Source organism: Geospiza fortis, unplaced genomic scaffold, assembly GCF_000277835.1.
Source record: "Geospiza fortis unplaced genomic scaffold, GeoFor_1.0 scaffold1772, whole genome shotgun sequence".
In the NCBI taxonomy this organism is placed as follows: Eukaryota; Metazoa; Chordata; class Aves; order Passeriformes; family Thraupidae; genus Geospiza; species Geospiza fortis.
The window spans coordinates 102969-119508 of record NW_005054570.1 but is presented as its reverse complement, the minus strand read 5'-3'; the positions used below and the strand labels follow the sequence as shown (position 1 = coordinate 119508).

At 39.2% G+C, this 16540-nt stretch overlaps 1 protein-coding gene across 1 annotated transcript in view; it reads right to left on the bottom strand.

Moving 5' to 3' along the window:
* The window catches only part of FRMPD4 (FERM and PDZ domain containing 4), a gene marked incomplete at its 5' end in the record, with an annotated part of 107951 nt that overhangs the window by 91188 nt on the left and 223 nt on the right, over nt 1–16540 (bottom strand). The window lies entirely within an intron of this gene.

Below are 16540 nucleotides of genomic sequence, written 5' to 3'. Positions count from 1 at the left end.
CATTGGGTCAGTCAGAAAGGAGGTCTGATGAAGCATGTGAAATGTGCACCAGAACATTCTGGCAGCCAGTTGCTTTGCTCCAGTGCCAACACTTGTTTGACACTATTTGGTATCAGTATTTCCTTGTAGTGGGTAGTTACTGTAGGGTGTAGGGTAGGTGCTGTAGGGTCTTGCTGCAACACTGCAAATTGTTGATAGCCTATTCAAGGAAACTGTTGTCTCCACATGCCAGGAAAAGTGTGCTATTGATACTGAACAGTGAAAATAAAAGCCAGTCTTTTAAATAAACTAATAAAACCAACAAAGCCCCAAACTAACATACTGCGTGAAGGTAACCTGTAGCATTAGACTAAGGAAGCTGATTTCTACACAGGTTGCCTGAACTGCGGAGGCTTTGGCAACTTGTACCATATGCATGCCAAATGAATTCAAATTGTTGGGTTTTGTTTCTCTTAAGGGCTGTCTAACTAGCACACTTCTAAAGCACCACCATTTATATTACTGGCAGCAAAAGTCTTCTCATTCAAAATTACCACATATATTACCACCATTATGAAGAAGTTCACATAAGCAAAAAGATTCCCTAAATGTTGTTTCAAAAAATTATATCAGATAGTAGCAATTGCTTTTTTAGATAGGTGGGCAGAAGAGGACAATCAGCATATCCTGATGAAATTAATAACTGATGCTGGTTGTTATTAGAAAACAGGATAAAAATCAAAACTTCCAGAAAGAAATAGTCCTTTAACTTGTCCTTATATTTGCAGACTACTTCTATGTTTTATCCTTTAATAAGATTGATGATAATGCCCGTTATCCAGAGACAGAAAAACATTTTGCTGATACTACATATAAACACTTCAGAAAAAAAGTATTTCCTCTCCTATCTTTCAACGAAAGCATTTTTAAAAATGGGATTATTCATCATTCTCTGACAGAATTTAGAAAAGAGCATTTATCCAGTTTTCCAAAAGCCTGGTCAAATGATATCATCGCCTTGAACATCATCCCATTTAAGTATTTTTATTACCCATATGGTAACTAAAACCACTGATTTTTATTCTGCTTTTATATGGCAATCTAAATTGCCTTGAGTAATCTGTCTAACAGGGATAATTAGATATGTTTCATTAATATTTGCAAAAGGTTCTAAGGGCATATAGTGGATTAAGTCTGTTTTGCAAATGTGTTGCTTAGATTTCATGTTCTACGTGCTAAAGAAAGAGGTAAAGTGTCACTTGACTTACAGGAAAGCAGGAATGGGAATGATCTGGTTTGCCACCATCTCCAATCCCATGCTGTTTTACAATCTATCATATAAACTGTGTCCAATATCCTCCTTTAAATATTTACCAATAATCATTCTTGTAAATACATTTTGGATTACTCAGTCCACTGCTCTGGCTGCAAACTTGGAAATTATCTCCATTGCTCTAATCTTTAAAGGGTCTTCTTTCTTGCAATTTGAATATATAGTGCCATTTGGGTTTTTTTGCCACAAACTGGTTTTTGTTTTAAATATTTCTTGCTTCTTCCTGGTGTTTATTCCCTCTTTATCTTACTTTTGCTGTATTAGACAAATCTACGTGTTCTTGTCTCCCCTAATTTTTTCCCTCACCAAAACCATTCTAACAGTAGTTTCTGCATTTGTTACAGTTTGAATTCCCCCTCTCAAACATGTCTAGCTGCAACTCTACAACAGCATTTTCCAGTGACATACTCAATTGACGATACTTGGATTTCTCTCAGCAAATCAGCTAATAAATCAAGATTCCTCTCCTCAGTTGTTTGAACAATTACATTTAGATAATTGGAAAGATTTTGTTATTAATCCTTAATCATGTCTTTGTGTAAAGAACACAGACAAACACAGTAAAATTCAGAGGTCTCCCCTTCCTTTTATGTATGGATAAAGAGCCACTGTAAGAACTAATTCATGCTACATTTCTGCAAACCTCACTTCAGCCCTCTAGTTTCTGCTTTTTATGAAGTTCTCAATGTTGGTCAGTCCTTTTAACCTTTCCTCACACATCTGTTGCTTTTTTTGCAATGTATTTATGGAAGTGGTTATTTAGCTAATTATGCCTCACTTATAATAGGTTTCAGGTGCATGCATATCACTGAAAGATTTGAGACTTTATACCTGTCTCTCATACTCACACACCACTCTATGCCATCATGCTGAATCTTGAAACTGGGACTGGAATAAACCACTCCTGGCTTCTGCTGCCTCTCTCTCCTCTACCCTCAAGTTTTTACCCTGAGAATCCCCCTGAGTCTCACATATATATCCACATTCAGCTCTCCAGTAAATACAATGCTCTTCAGATTTATTGAAAGCAGCAGCTATTCTATAATGCAGCCAATAGACCACTTGCAAGTACTGTCCTGCAAAGCTATGCCACAATAATTTTAGAGTAGCAAAGTCAGGTGCCAGTAGCAGCTTAGCTGTTGTAGCAGAAAGATCAGTCTTATAAAACCTGCTTGAGAAAGCAAATAAATTTTTGGATTGTCCATGCTAACCTTTATGGTAGCCTAGGAATGGCAGACAATTCAAGGAACATTACATTAAAACATCATTATGACTTTAAAATATGGCACAATACTTAGTCTGGCAACATGTGGAAAACTTAGCTTTTTAATTTGTCTCTGAATGGTACTTATGAAAAAATGCACATTCAGTTCTTAAGCTTTAACAGAAATTTGGGGAGGAGAGGGTGACAGTAAATCCCTCCTTAAAAAATTCACTTAATCTTTTCATGCTTTAGATTTGCAACCCATAATGAGAATAAAGTCAGTGTCTTTCTAGCATCTGCTAATTAAAATGTAACCACTTAGTACATGAGGATCCCAATTTTATGTGGCAGATTTCCTGTGCTCCTGTAGTATAAACAAACAAAAAACCCCACAAAACCAAACCAAACCAACAAAATTAAAAACCTCAAAACAAAAACAAGCAAACAAACAAAACAACCCCCCACCAAACAAACAAAACGCCAACAAAACAATAACAAAAAAGAACTCCAGTGACGAAAACCCAAAATTTCCCGAGCAAATTTCTCTGGAGGTTCCACGGATCAATTCTTTAAATATGAGTTCAAGGTCAAACAACAACACCATGAAGCTAACTGCTACCTGGCTGTTTCACATTGACAAATCTTGAGCATGGGCAGTCATGACATCCTTTTTTTCTAAGGCTGGCTGGGATATGCCAGCTCAGAAGCGAATGGAAAAAATCAAGCCACCCAACCAAACTTCCCCCTCCAAGGAGCTCTCCAGGAAGCCCTGTCCTGTCACTCTCCCTAACAGCACCCAGGCTTTCAGCACGGGGCTCAATTGCCTATGCAAGTCACAGAGGCAGGGCTGGGAAACCAGCTGTGCATCTATTACACATTATGTTCAGGTGATAGGGTTCCTCCTTCAGGAGCAGTGTTCCTGAAGGCTCATGCCATGAAAGCAGCTGTTTCTATGATCTGCCCATTAGCTTGCACTTGCGTTAATTAATTCTAGTCAGGGAAACTAACAGGGCTGGCTCAGATGCAACTTGAGTACCCTGATGTTGGGATTTCTCTTACCAGGCACTGTTCAAAGCATTTTGGAAACTTCTGGCTAGTCATAGTGTGACACTCTGGGGAACCAAATCTCTTTCAAGACACAGCCACAATTTTGGCCTGTGGCCTGTTTGAAGGCATTGAAACCCCTATTTTTTATATGTATATTTTAAATAAAAAGATTCCCGATTGGAAAGTTGCAACTTGTCAGTGTGCAACACCATTGCTATGCATACAGTTTCCTTCTCAGAGATAGATCACTAGCTCATACTTCCATAGGACCCTGTTAAAAGGGTGGAACTGCATCTTCATTGGATGCTGGCAACAGGAATTGTGCAACAAAACCTCTAAATGTCATTACTGTGAGCTGCCAGAATCAGCCCCTCATGGCCCAACCCAAAATGTCTTTTATCAGTATGGCTCTTTGCCAAGTCTCTTCTGTCCAGCTCAAGGCACTGGACTGGATTAAACAAAACCAATAAATACAGCAGCAAGAAGAAAACACTGCACAAAAGGGATTATAAGCAGGAACAGAAACATGAAGTATCTCTTTAGACCTCAGGTAAAACTGTTGTTCCCACTTGGTCAAGCCCAGGAACTGCATTATCTAAAACAGCACTCCTCAGAAACTCTATCTTTGAAGTTGTTTCTTAAGACACCTCCTCCATATACCCCTGACTTTCCAGTTTACCTGAAGTTTCATCCATGTTCCAGTACTCCTTCCTTCTACATTTGCTGGATGTTTATGCCAGGACATAACTTTAACATGGGCTTCTGCTTTTTTTGAATGGTTTGAGTGCAGCCATAAACAGACACTACACTCATTCCTACCAAATGTGCTTAGTGTTAATCTCTTCCTTTAGGAATGTACCAGTTACTGTGACTTTCAGATATATCTGCCATATTTATTATGAATTTTTAACAAAAGTTTTTCATCCCAAGATGCAAAGAGAAAAAATTGCACCTCAATATGCAAGGAAGGACATTCTAACATAAAACTGAGTGTCAGACAACTAGGGCAATTGAAGCAATGTCTCTTCATAAGAGCACAGCTAAAAAGCCTGTCTCTTTACACACAGAGACCTCAGCTTATGCTTGAAATGAACAGGGAACCAAAGATATCCAAGACTGTATGGACTCCCACAATCAAAAGCACACAACAAAATGTAGCCTGACAAGGTAGGTAAATTCTAATTCCAGCTGAAGAGGTTAATTTGTGGGTCCATCTACAACTTGGTCTCATAAAATGTTTTCCAAGTGTCTTATCTGCAGGGGTAGGAAGTCCATCCTGCCACAAAGAATGAGAACAGCCTGACTCCAAGACCAACCTCAAACTAGTAAGCGCTAGTGGTAGGAAGCATACACCTTTCATCTCAACATATTGTGAGCTCAAAATAATGAAAGAATATTCAGAATGCAGAAGCACTGCAGAATTTACAAGTGCCTAATACAGGACGAAGAGCTGCAGCTCACTTCCACTTCCCACATTTTGACAGAAAAGCAACTCTCCTATCAAGACAGGCTGGATGAAATGGGATTGCTCAGTCTGGAGAAGAGAAGGTTCCAGGGAGACATTAGAGCAGCTTTCCAGTACCTTAAGGGGCCCTACAGGAGAGCCGGAGAAAGATGTTTTACAAGGGCTTTCAATGACAGGACAAGGAGCAATGGTTTTAATCTGAAAGAGGCTAGATTTAGATTAGATACTAGGAAGAAATTCTTTACTCTGAGGGCAGTGAGGAACTGGAAGACACAGGTTGCCCAGAGCAGCTTTGGATGCCCCATTGCTGGAAGTTTTCAAGGCCAGGCTAGATGCAACCCTGAGCAACTGCACTGGTTGGTCTTGTGAAAGGTGTCCCTGTGCACAGCAGGTGCTTGGAACTGACCCTTCCAAGTCTTTCTATGTCCCAAGGAACCAAACAAAAAGCCAGTCTGAGAAAAGTAAAACAAACCAACCCTAAGCCACATAACTGAAAGCTGAAAACTACACATGCCAACAGATGTGCATTTCCAGTAGTTTTAATAAATACACATGAAAAATCTAGAAACAGAGTTAGAGAAAATCAGAAAAATGTTAGGATTGACTAAAGCATCATCCTTCACTGAATATCAGTATGGCTATCTGCACTATAACTTTAGAAGTACATTTCTTATTAAAAATACTACTTGATAGCAGAGCTGCAAATAACCTTCTCTCCTAAGTGAACCTAAGATCACTTAAAAATTAGAAAAAAAATTGTGCTATTATGCTGTTAAATTTTTTAAATTATGGCAAGATTTTTCCATGCTATTTGTATCCTAAATAATATGCCTATCCAGGTTTTAATTATGAAGAGCTAAATAAATCCCATGAGCAAATGCTTATTTGTATCTGTCTGCTAAGTTCCTTCTTGTAATTCCAGCTAATTACTTCCCCTGTCAAGAAAATACTGTCTGAAGTCCCAAGATGTCACAGAAGCAGCTCAATCACTTTCATTTTATGTCTCCCAATGTTTGACACAGAAAATGTAAATTCATTTGTCTACTGCTGGAAGAGCCAGAAATTTGAAATAATCTCTGCACTGTCAGCAGGTCTTTACCTTATGTGCTTAATCCCTGTTACCATGGAGATATTTAATTGCTCAGCGACACAGTTTGATTGGTTTATTTTAAATTGAAGTTCTTCAGTGGAACGGTCCAGGATTCCAGTGAACTTGAGATAAACAGCTTTCAAAATACTGCAGTGAGTCATAATGTTGTCAGTGACTAGATTAATTTGAGTTCAGTTGAACTATTTCCTTACCTGAATCTTATACATATATAACAACATACAAAATATGAGGATTCTTAGAATTATATTTGGGAGCTGAGAATTTTGAGTATAATTAGGCAGTTTTTTATAATAAAAACGGCAATTTAAAACTAAATGAGAAGTAAAATTCAGTAAACTTTTGGTAGTTTCATCTTGTCTTTCTAAAACAAATTATCTTCCTGTTCTACAATATCAGTCCAGATAAGAACCTTTCACAGGAGGCTTATACTTGATTTTCTTTACAGAAAACTGTAAATATATTAATATGAGAGAAATTAATCCAACAGGATGAATTAGGCTTCCTAAGTGCTGGCTTTCATATACATCAGCATGCAGTTCTTTAGTACATGAGTGTCTGCTGGAAATACAGTATTTCCTGGCATGGCATAATACATTAAGTAACTCATTTTAAATTCTGCACATACACCATAATGAACTGGTAAACTTCAACTGTGCTATTTAAACAGCAGCAATAGAGTGTACTCTCATACCTTTTTTTTTTCCCCCAGCTCTATCACCGAGCTCCCGCACATTTTTCTCTCAATGTTGTAACTGCAGCTCTAGGGGAAATTTTCACCTAGCCTTTGCTGTGAAAGGTCTCAGTTCCATCACCAAGTATCAGACAGCTTTGCTTTATTTAATTTTTCAAGCTCATGGCCAGTAAGGCCCCATGTGCAAGCTGCAGACAACACCTTTTAGGTGTTTCTAGGGCTGTAGTCCCCTCCTTATTTTTACATAGCCTGATTTTATTTCATATGCAGAGTCTCTGTGTTTGCATCAATTGGGATACCAGCATCTGACCCAAGATAAGACTTTGCTTCTTACAAACCACTACCACTCTTCCAACCACTTCCATGGCTTTGCAGAACCAGAACTTGACACCTTTAATCTCAGTTCTGCAGGGACCACACTGTTTTAGGAGAGCCATGCTTTGAAAAAACAGACTCCAGTGGGGACTATCATTCTCACACAAACTGTTTACAAGAATTAATTTGTTTTACACTCCCAGGAAGGGTATCTTGGTATACCAAAGCAATGCTTCTACAAAAGCATTTACATGCTGCAATTCAATTCACAGATGAGCTGCTGTTATTCCATATGAAACACCTGCCTAGAACACTGTGTACTCCAACAATACTAAGGATTTAATCATTGCACCTCTGTGTTAATGTACTCTGTGATCCTGGGTTAGAGTACTTTGATTTTTATTCTTTTTTTAATACAGGTTCTGCTCCAGAAGTGTTATTCCTTCCTAATCCATCTTCAAACACACAAGAGTAATGGTGCTCAGGATGCAATATTCTCTGATTTTCATGGTGTCCCCATCCAGTCTGTGTTTGGAGAAAACACAGAGAACTAGCTCAGAAACATCGAATTTGCTGTAGCAGAGGCCCACAAAATGATTCCCTGTACTCCACTTAGGTATAATTACATTCAGGCAACCCAAGGCAAATGGCTGAGCAAAAGCTTCTTCTATTCTGAGGAGTCTCACCCACATTCACACCTTCTTGTGTAACCCCCCTCACCTTTCCAGCGTGAGAAATACTCTTGGTTCAGTCAGTGAGGGTTCTATGTGTGTGCAGAGGGGACTCAAAAACTGCAAGCCAGTGGAGAGGGAGGGAGCCACACTGCTGTGACTAGCTCCTGAGTTACAGCACACTAACCAGGTTAGGTACAGCTGCCTTACAGTGAAATGAAATCTCTATTTTTCCACGCTCCAGTTAAAACAAAACAACACCACAAACCGTCATCTCCTTGCTATCATACCCTCCATTATAACGATTTATCCCAGCCAGTATTAACATCTCTTTGTCTGTCATATTTATGACTGCTGTATTTATGGCTAGAGCAACATCTCTTTGTGAAAGAAGGACAATTGTTAAATCATCCTCTCTTTTCAGGAGGTTGAGCTGATTTAGCAATACTTCCTTTTTCACCATACCCGACTAGTCTCTAGGCAAACCACTGACATAAACAGGTTGCTATACAGTTTTCTTTCTTCTCCTTTCTATTTATTCAGGTTTGCTTTAAACAGTCCCTTCCATTTGTGTATCCCTGCTGCTGCTCATCTCTTCTAGACCCACTCCCCCTTCCACCATATGATCCTGTCCTTGAGTAGGTCAAATCCTTAGCAACAAATTTGTATTCAGTCTGAAAGAAGCTGAGTAGCACTCTTTCTCTAATAGCACACTATTCATATCAACCGTCCGTATTAGATTAGAGGGAATTAAAAAAAAAAAAAAACAAAAACAGCATAAAAGAGATAGAAAAAGCCAAGAATCGCCATACCAATCAGACCTGTTGTCCGCCTGCTCCAGTATTCTTTCTCTGACAGCACTCAGTACCCGCTTCAGAGGAAGGTGCAAGAAACCTTGTAATTATAGAATAACCTGATTAATACAGGAAGTTTCGTCCTAGCCCTAGGCAGTCAGCAGCTGACTCACCCGCTTGTCTGAAACATAAGATTTTATATCTGCTCTAATTTTTTTAATCCTATGTAATTTAATAGTGAAAGTCTTATTACAAATGTACTTTGCAAATGTACATTGCAATCCTATGAAGCATTTTAGGCTTTACTGTAACCTGTAGCTGGAGAGTTCTATTTGCTAATTATATAGGTTGTACTATTTTTATCACTGTTAAACTGCCTGCCATTCAATCTCATTGGATGTCCCTTTTAGGGACTCGGGAATAAGTGGGCCAGAGTGTGATTCCACTGCCTTTTTTCCCCTTGGCATCCCACCTGGGAGCGGAGGTGCCGGAGAGGCGCACGGCAGTCAGCCTTTGGCTGGAGGCACGGAACCAGCACATGGGCTGCCTCTGCTCACAGCCCTCACCTGAAGGAAAGGTGCCCTGCACAAGGGATGAGTGCTCTCATGAACGAAGCAGCAGCAGCTGTGCTGCTCATATTTTTGTGAATATCACATAAATCCCCCGTGAATCCAGTCAACATTGTTTCTGTACTTAGAGATGAAAGAATGCAATGTGCTCAATAAAGTGCTTGTAATATCATACCTACAGGGCAGAAGGTGGCTCCTGTGACTTCAAATTTTCATTACGGCCTTATGTTCTATGGTAGTTTTAACGTAAAATAACAGCAGCCTTTTCAAAACCCAGGAAGAGGAGCAGCACAGTAACAACAATCAAGGCTTTCACTATATTTTACTTATAAGCATTGATGGTTTTCAGAACCTTCCAACAACACAAACACCTACAGAACACATATACGAGAAGGTTGGGGTAGGCTAGACATAAAAAAAGATAATAATAATTTTTTAAAATTGTTGAATGGTCTGATCATCTTCTGTGCTTATTCATTTTGAAGTAAAGTGATTTGCAGGCTGTGAGCCTCAGTTTTGCATCTGGTATAAATTTGTGGTCCTTAATAAGCAGGATGCTTGACTGATAGGCCATTAATATCATTAATGATTGTGTTGTGTCATTCCACATTGCTGACCAGCTATGAGAACTGGGTGTACAAGCAGGAGCACACAGGCCAGACAGGATGTGTCAACAGGCACAGAGGTGAACTTTCAGGAAACACAAGTGCATTCCTCTTCTAAGCACAGCATGCACTAAAAGAATAAGATGAAGACTACTAAAGAAACTTTAGGTATTTGAGTATAGAAGAATATCATAACATTGTTTTATTGCAATGTAATATTGTACCATGTATGCTTTGAGAATTTAGGATGTTGTGAGCTACGATAGTTATCAAAGAGCACAAACACATTACCTCTATTTTCTGTACAGGGCAAAAGCTGACATTTGAGAATTTCATGTTTCAGGAATAGCACAGCTACTAAGCCAAACAAGGACAACCTAAATGTAATGATTTCACAAGCTGAAAATCATGGAGATTAAATATGCAGGATAACATACCTTAGAGAAAAGAATTAAGCTTGCCAGATACACCTGGAAGAAGTCTAGAATTATTTTTTTATACTAAATACAAAAGCACTAGTGAACAACAAGGCACTCAGGACATCAAAATATAATGTGCAGGTATACCGAATCATTTAGGTTGGAAAAGACCTCCAAGTCCAACCTTTGACCGAGCACCACCTTGTCAACTAGACCACAGCACTAAGTGCCATGTAGAGTAATTTCTTGAACACCTCCAGGGATGGTGACTCCATCTGGGCAGTCTGTTCCAATGTTTAACAACCCTTTCCACAAGGAAATTCTTCCTGATGTCCAAGCTGAACCTCCCCTAGTGCAGCTTGAGGCTATGTCCTCTCTTTCTGTCAGTTGCTTGGGAGAAGAAGCTGACCCTCATCTTGCTGTAACTTTTCTCAGGCAGTTGAGAAGGGCAGTAATGTCTCCCCTGAGCCTCCTTTTCTCCAGGCTAAACACCCCAGCTCCCTCAGCAGCTCCTCATATGATTCAGTTCTCTAGACCCTTCACCAGCTCTGTTGCCCTTCTCTGCACATGCTCCAGCACCTCACTGTCTTTCTAGAAGTGAGGAGCCCAGAACTGACCACAGGATTTGAGGTGTGGCCTCACCAGTGGCCACTACAGGGGAACAATTACTTCCCTGGTCCTGTTGATCCCACTATTTTTGATGCAATCCAAGATGCTGTTGGTCATCTCAGCCATCTGGGCACATACCAGCTCATGTTCAGCCTGCTGTCAACCAACACCCTCAGGTCCTTTTCCACTGGTCTGCTTTCCAACCACTCTCCCAAAGCCTGTAGTGCTGCAGGGAGTGTTGTGACTGAAGTGCAGGAGCCAGCAACTTGGGCTTGTTCAACTGTCCCTGCCTGACCATCCAGGAGTCACCCTGCCACATTTGCACTACCTAAGCTGGGACCAAGGCCCCGTCACAGCTACACACCCCACACTCATCATCAGACCAGGTTTTCTTACCAGCTCGACCCCAAGTTTCCCATAGCAGAGTCTCACAGGTCTTGATGCTTAAAATAATTTAATCATAGTGCAATAACAAAGTAGCAGCTTGAGCTAGATGTCTCTGAGAAGGGACTCTGAAAAAAGAACCTGGGGTTTTATATCCTTACAGTTTTAGCACAAGGAAGAAGTCTGGGATCCTTGGCTCCTGCTGTGTCTCAGAGTGTCACCTGGCTAGGCCCTAGGGCCCCATGCCCTTTGACTTTGCTGAAGTCCAAGTAGCCTACATCCTCAGAGTTTCCCTCATCCACTGGGCGGGTCACTTAGCCATTTCAACTGCCCTAGCAACCACGTCATATTAACATAAATAAAATTCAGGAAGACTTTTGACAAGTAGTACTCTCCCAGTTCTGCTGTGCACTCTGGAGAGTGACCCATGGGCTCAAGCCAAGCAGTAATAATGCTGCAGGCTTTGATCTCTGGGTGTGCTTCCTTTAATTTCTTGTCTGGGATCCCAACTGTTTGCTGAGTTTGTTCCAGACTGGAGCACAGAAGCAAGCTAATATGTACAAAGTACAGATGGTCAGGGTCCTTGGAGTCAAATAGGGAGCAAGCCAAAGTGGAAACACAGACAGACCCCGTAATCCTCTCTCAGGCAATAGCAAGAATAAACAAACACAATCAATAAAAATAATAAAGCAACATAAAGTAAACATAACCAACAGTACCTCTTGCAAACAAGGATATGGCAATTAACTGACCTAACAGACCCCTCTATCTTGAAAATCTAATAACTACACCTTAGTGGAACCACTGTTACTTTAAGTTCACATGAGAAGGGCTGCACTTGCTTTCAGCTAATTTTATTCCACATTCTCCAGTCTTTATTTGAATGACAGAAACCAGATCCATGAAAATACCAAAGTATTTCATTCCTTAGGAATTAAACAGCAATAGGAATCAAAAAGGTATGACTTTTGAAGGCAGTGAATATTGCTTCAACTTGTGCCTTAAAGTGGAGTTGCAGGGCAGCTTAAGACAAGACAAATCTGTTGCAACCCCATTCTCAAACCATTCAGATATTTCAGTGTGGCAGCAATGGTCATTACCAGGTAATATCCATGGTCTGAGCAGGAGGCTGGACAGGCTGACCTTCAGAGGATTCTTCCATGCTAAACCATTCTGCAACTTCATCAGACCATGGAAAGGACTGGCTTAGAGCAAAACCAACAAAAATTTATTGCTTTCTCCATAAGATTGACTTTTTATTAGCTTTTGCCTGTTTATTTCCCTCTATTAACTTCCCTGTAGATCTGACAAGCAGGAAAATTTCCACAAGGGAAAGGACAAAAATGTACAGGCCCAAAAATCAGTATGATCACAGCAGTGGCAAAAATAAGCACCAAAAATTGCTGTGAGTCTCAACCTTTTGTATACAAAATCAGCCAAAACCTTCTGTTCCTTCTGCTCTCTCAAATACTATATTCACACTAAACCATTTTTAATAAGTGTCATGCTTTTATTAAATTAACATTACAGAATTAATATTACAGAATTTCTCAAAATCATATACTACACAGCATATATAATTGATGCAAATAAAACACTTAGGACTTTAAAGTGGTTAAATATATCATATTCAAATTATTTCATATTAGAAGTCCAGTTTAATACAGCTTGTGGAGTACAGAAACATGCTGGGAGAATACTAGATGATTGCCATCCTCCCATACTGAAATGTATTACTTATAACACTATTTCAAGTAAAAGGGGCAAGTTAAAAGGCAGTGGGTGAAGTTCTGAGACTTTTATGTACCATGGCCTAAACTTAAAAAAAATATTTTAGAGGTTTGCAAAATGACCCTGGTTGTGCCATCTGTACAGAAGAGATAATGAATTGATAGCAACATCTGAAAATATTTTGATAAAAGATTCTTCTCACACTTTTACAAAAGCACTGCCTGGTGATGGAAGCTGCCCCTGATTAGCTCATGTCAAAAGGCCTTTCAGAGATTTGAAAGAAATCAAATTTTCTTCAGCAGAAAGAATAAACATCTCTTCCCATTCATGCATTAAAGCATTTGCTCCAACACTATATAATTACATTTCATTTCACCAGAAGATTCTCCTGGATTCTCTGTTCCTCCCACAAATTCAAAATTACAATATGTCTGCTTGCAGTTGAATGAATATGTACATATGGCACAAAGTAAATTATTTAATTAAAAAGCAGTTAATGTCGCTATGAATTATGTTACTTCCTTGTACAGAACTCACACATACATTTCATTGTGATAATACCTGGTTTATACATCTTTAATCAAAACCAAGCAAAGTATTTGAATTGCTTTTTCTCCTTCAGCGTGATGCAATTTGTTAATCTGCATGGCAATGAAAAGCCTTAGAGACAATAAAAATGCTATCTCACTGATCTCTCTCCTGTGTTTATTGGCATAACAGTCAACAATCATCTCACTATATCATTCCTAAAACCTAGGTGTGAAAATAAAGGAAAGAAAATTAAATTCTGTTTTAATTTACATAGTCCTGTGTAGTATTTGCAAAAAAACAGTTGTTTTGAAAGCCAGAGAGAGCATCTCTGCCAAATAACAGTCACTGTAAGGACAAATACTATGTACACCTCCACAGAGGAATCACTGGCAAGTCACTGGCTCTGTTTAGTCTTTGGTCATTCTTCTAAAACCAGGATCTATCTAATGGAACTACTCAGTCACATTGTAGTAGCCACCTGGGCTGATGTTCCCTAGTAATGGTGGATGGATGGTAGCAGTACATGGCTCCAAATGGTTTCCTGATTTCATTCTGTTTCCAAAAGTACTGGCTTTTAGTGCATTCCTTACATAATTTCATGTAAGATGCATTACTACTCTGGAAGCACATCTGTGCACGTGCCAATGCTGCTGCTGTGAAGCATTTGATACTGTAGGAATATGTCCTGTAGGAATATGTGCTATAAACCACACAGTGTGTAGGTATGTAGCACTGTTCACCTTGCACCTGAAACTGCTCAGAGATTACAGTGGGTTGGAAAGTCTGGCACAAAACATCAAAGGCTTCTATAGATCACTTTCTACAGAGGCCTCATGCCCTTTACCTCTCAGAGCAGACTATTTTTCTCCATGTAGTCTGCTATCCACATGCACAGAAAAATGGAAGGAAGACCGGAGCCCAAAAGAGAACAAAAAACAAGCACCTTGTAAGAGCATGAGAAAAAAACCTGAAACAACGACCCCAACAACAAAACAACCACAGGCCTCATATTACTTAAGGCATAATTTGGCAATTTTTGGCAACATTCCCTGTTACAGATTTTTTTCCTAGATGCAGTTTTCTCAATTTAAGAGAGGGATGTGGCACTTTAAGGTACTAAAAGCCATTAAAAAAAAAAAAAAAACAACAAAAACCCAACAAAACCAAACAAAATAATCATTACCTACAGAGGATTAGTAAACATTCCCAAATTGCAAAATTAATGAGTACTAAGGCATTGCTTTTTGTAAGCTAAAGCTGTTGACAGCTACACAACAAGTGCAGCATCCCATTATGTGACCAGTGAGAAAAGAGGAGCAATCAAATGTAGCACCTCTCCTCATAATCAGGATATTAATCCTTCAAATGAATCTCATTCACCCAGACAAAAACATGCCAACAGTCTGCAGAAAATGAGATGTGCAGGTATCTTCACTAACCTGAGTAACAGAAAAAACAATCTCACATCTGCACAGTACTTTGGAGGCTCACCTATACTTCTTGGAAAGCCTCATTAGCTCAGGCAGAAAACCTATGCTAATACAGTTATATTGTGCCTGGCATTCAGCTTCGTACTGCCCATCTTTCAGACATCCAAAGCATGACAAATACTTGTTGAAGCAAGAAAACAACATTTCAAAGTCAGCTTCTGAGCCCTCATTAACCCAGAAAATTTGTTCCAATTTGGACAGGTCTGAAATTGCTCTAAATCTTGAAAGCCTTCAGGTCACCAGGCTGCTACAAATCTTGCTTTGGCTCCAAAAGCAAATGCCTCCTAGGAAGCCAAGGCATAGCTCATGGGCAAAAGGGAAGTGAAGCACAGTTACAGGGATCTTCAGCCTTATGCTTTACAATTATTTTTTTTGCAGTTGAAAGATCTTGAGAGACTTAACAACTTTTAACAGTCAACTAAAAATATGTTTGATTCTTCTACTCTGTGGTAAGAATTCTAATTCTCATCCATGACTTTTTCAAGCACCTGCAGGTTTCTAAATAGGTTGATAAAGACAAAAATTAAATAACAATTTAAAAGCCAAAATTTCACAAGAACAGAATCAAAATGCTAACCTTAAAAATGAAATGTAAGCTGAAGAAAAGAATGCCAAGCAGCCAATGGTTCTGCTAACCCTACCATCACCCCTTTTTAGTGAAGAAGTTCCAAAGCCACCTAAGAGTACATTTGCTAGAACAGCAAAATGTGTTTTATCCAAGGCACCTCAGTGATTTAAAAAAATAATTATGCACAGCTTATGATGGGAAAAGAAAAACCAATTATGTTTACAATTATATCATACATATTGATATTTATTTTTTTAAACCAGAGCTAAAAACTATGGGAAAGCTAAGAACTATTATATTTACTATACAGGATCCAAACACACACTTTCTTATTACCAGTATAATGAATATATTAGACAAACCAAAAGACCTCACATTGATGCCTTGGAGTGGCTACCTAAAACAGAGGCTAGACAAAATTAAGAGTATAAAAGCAGGTCTTCATTAAAGGCCTTCAATAGGTGCACCTTGGGCAGTCAAAAGCCTCCAGGGGGCTTTACCCAAGATGGACAATGGTCACAAGTTAAAAGTTTAGTCTATTTCCATATCAGGGGTTAATCCTCCAATTGCAGTTTCAGGTAATGAAGTAATTTACTCCAAGTTTGCCCCCAAGTTTGTTTGTTCTTTACATCTCTCTGGGCCTGAGACAATAAGGTGTCCTTGAGGTTCAGGCCTAGAGAGGAATTGCTTTGTCTGAATAAAACAGGGGAACAGTAGCTGACAGGCTGTGGAGTTTTAGAGTTATACAACTAAAGCAGTACAGGATCTGAAAAATATAAAGGATTAATCCTAAGGCATCAACATGGAGGAGAGTTGGAAGTCTCAGTCAGAACTGACCTTCTGCCTCATTCTTTAAACATGGCATTTTTATTTTTTATTCATCTTTTGTTAATGACCTTACTTGTAATTCTCAAAGAATTACAGGTCCTTATATTATCAACACTCTCTTGAGCAAATGAAGTAACCAAGTACCAAAGCAAAGAGCAGAAAGCACAGTCTGAGCTATCCCTGTGCCATAAATCAA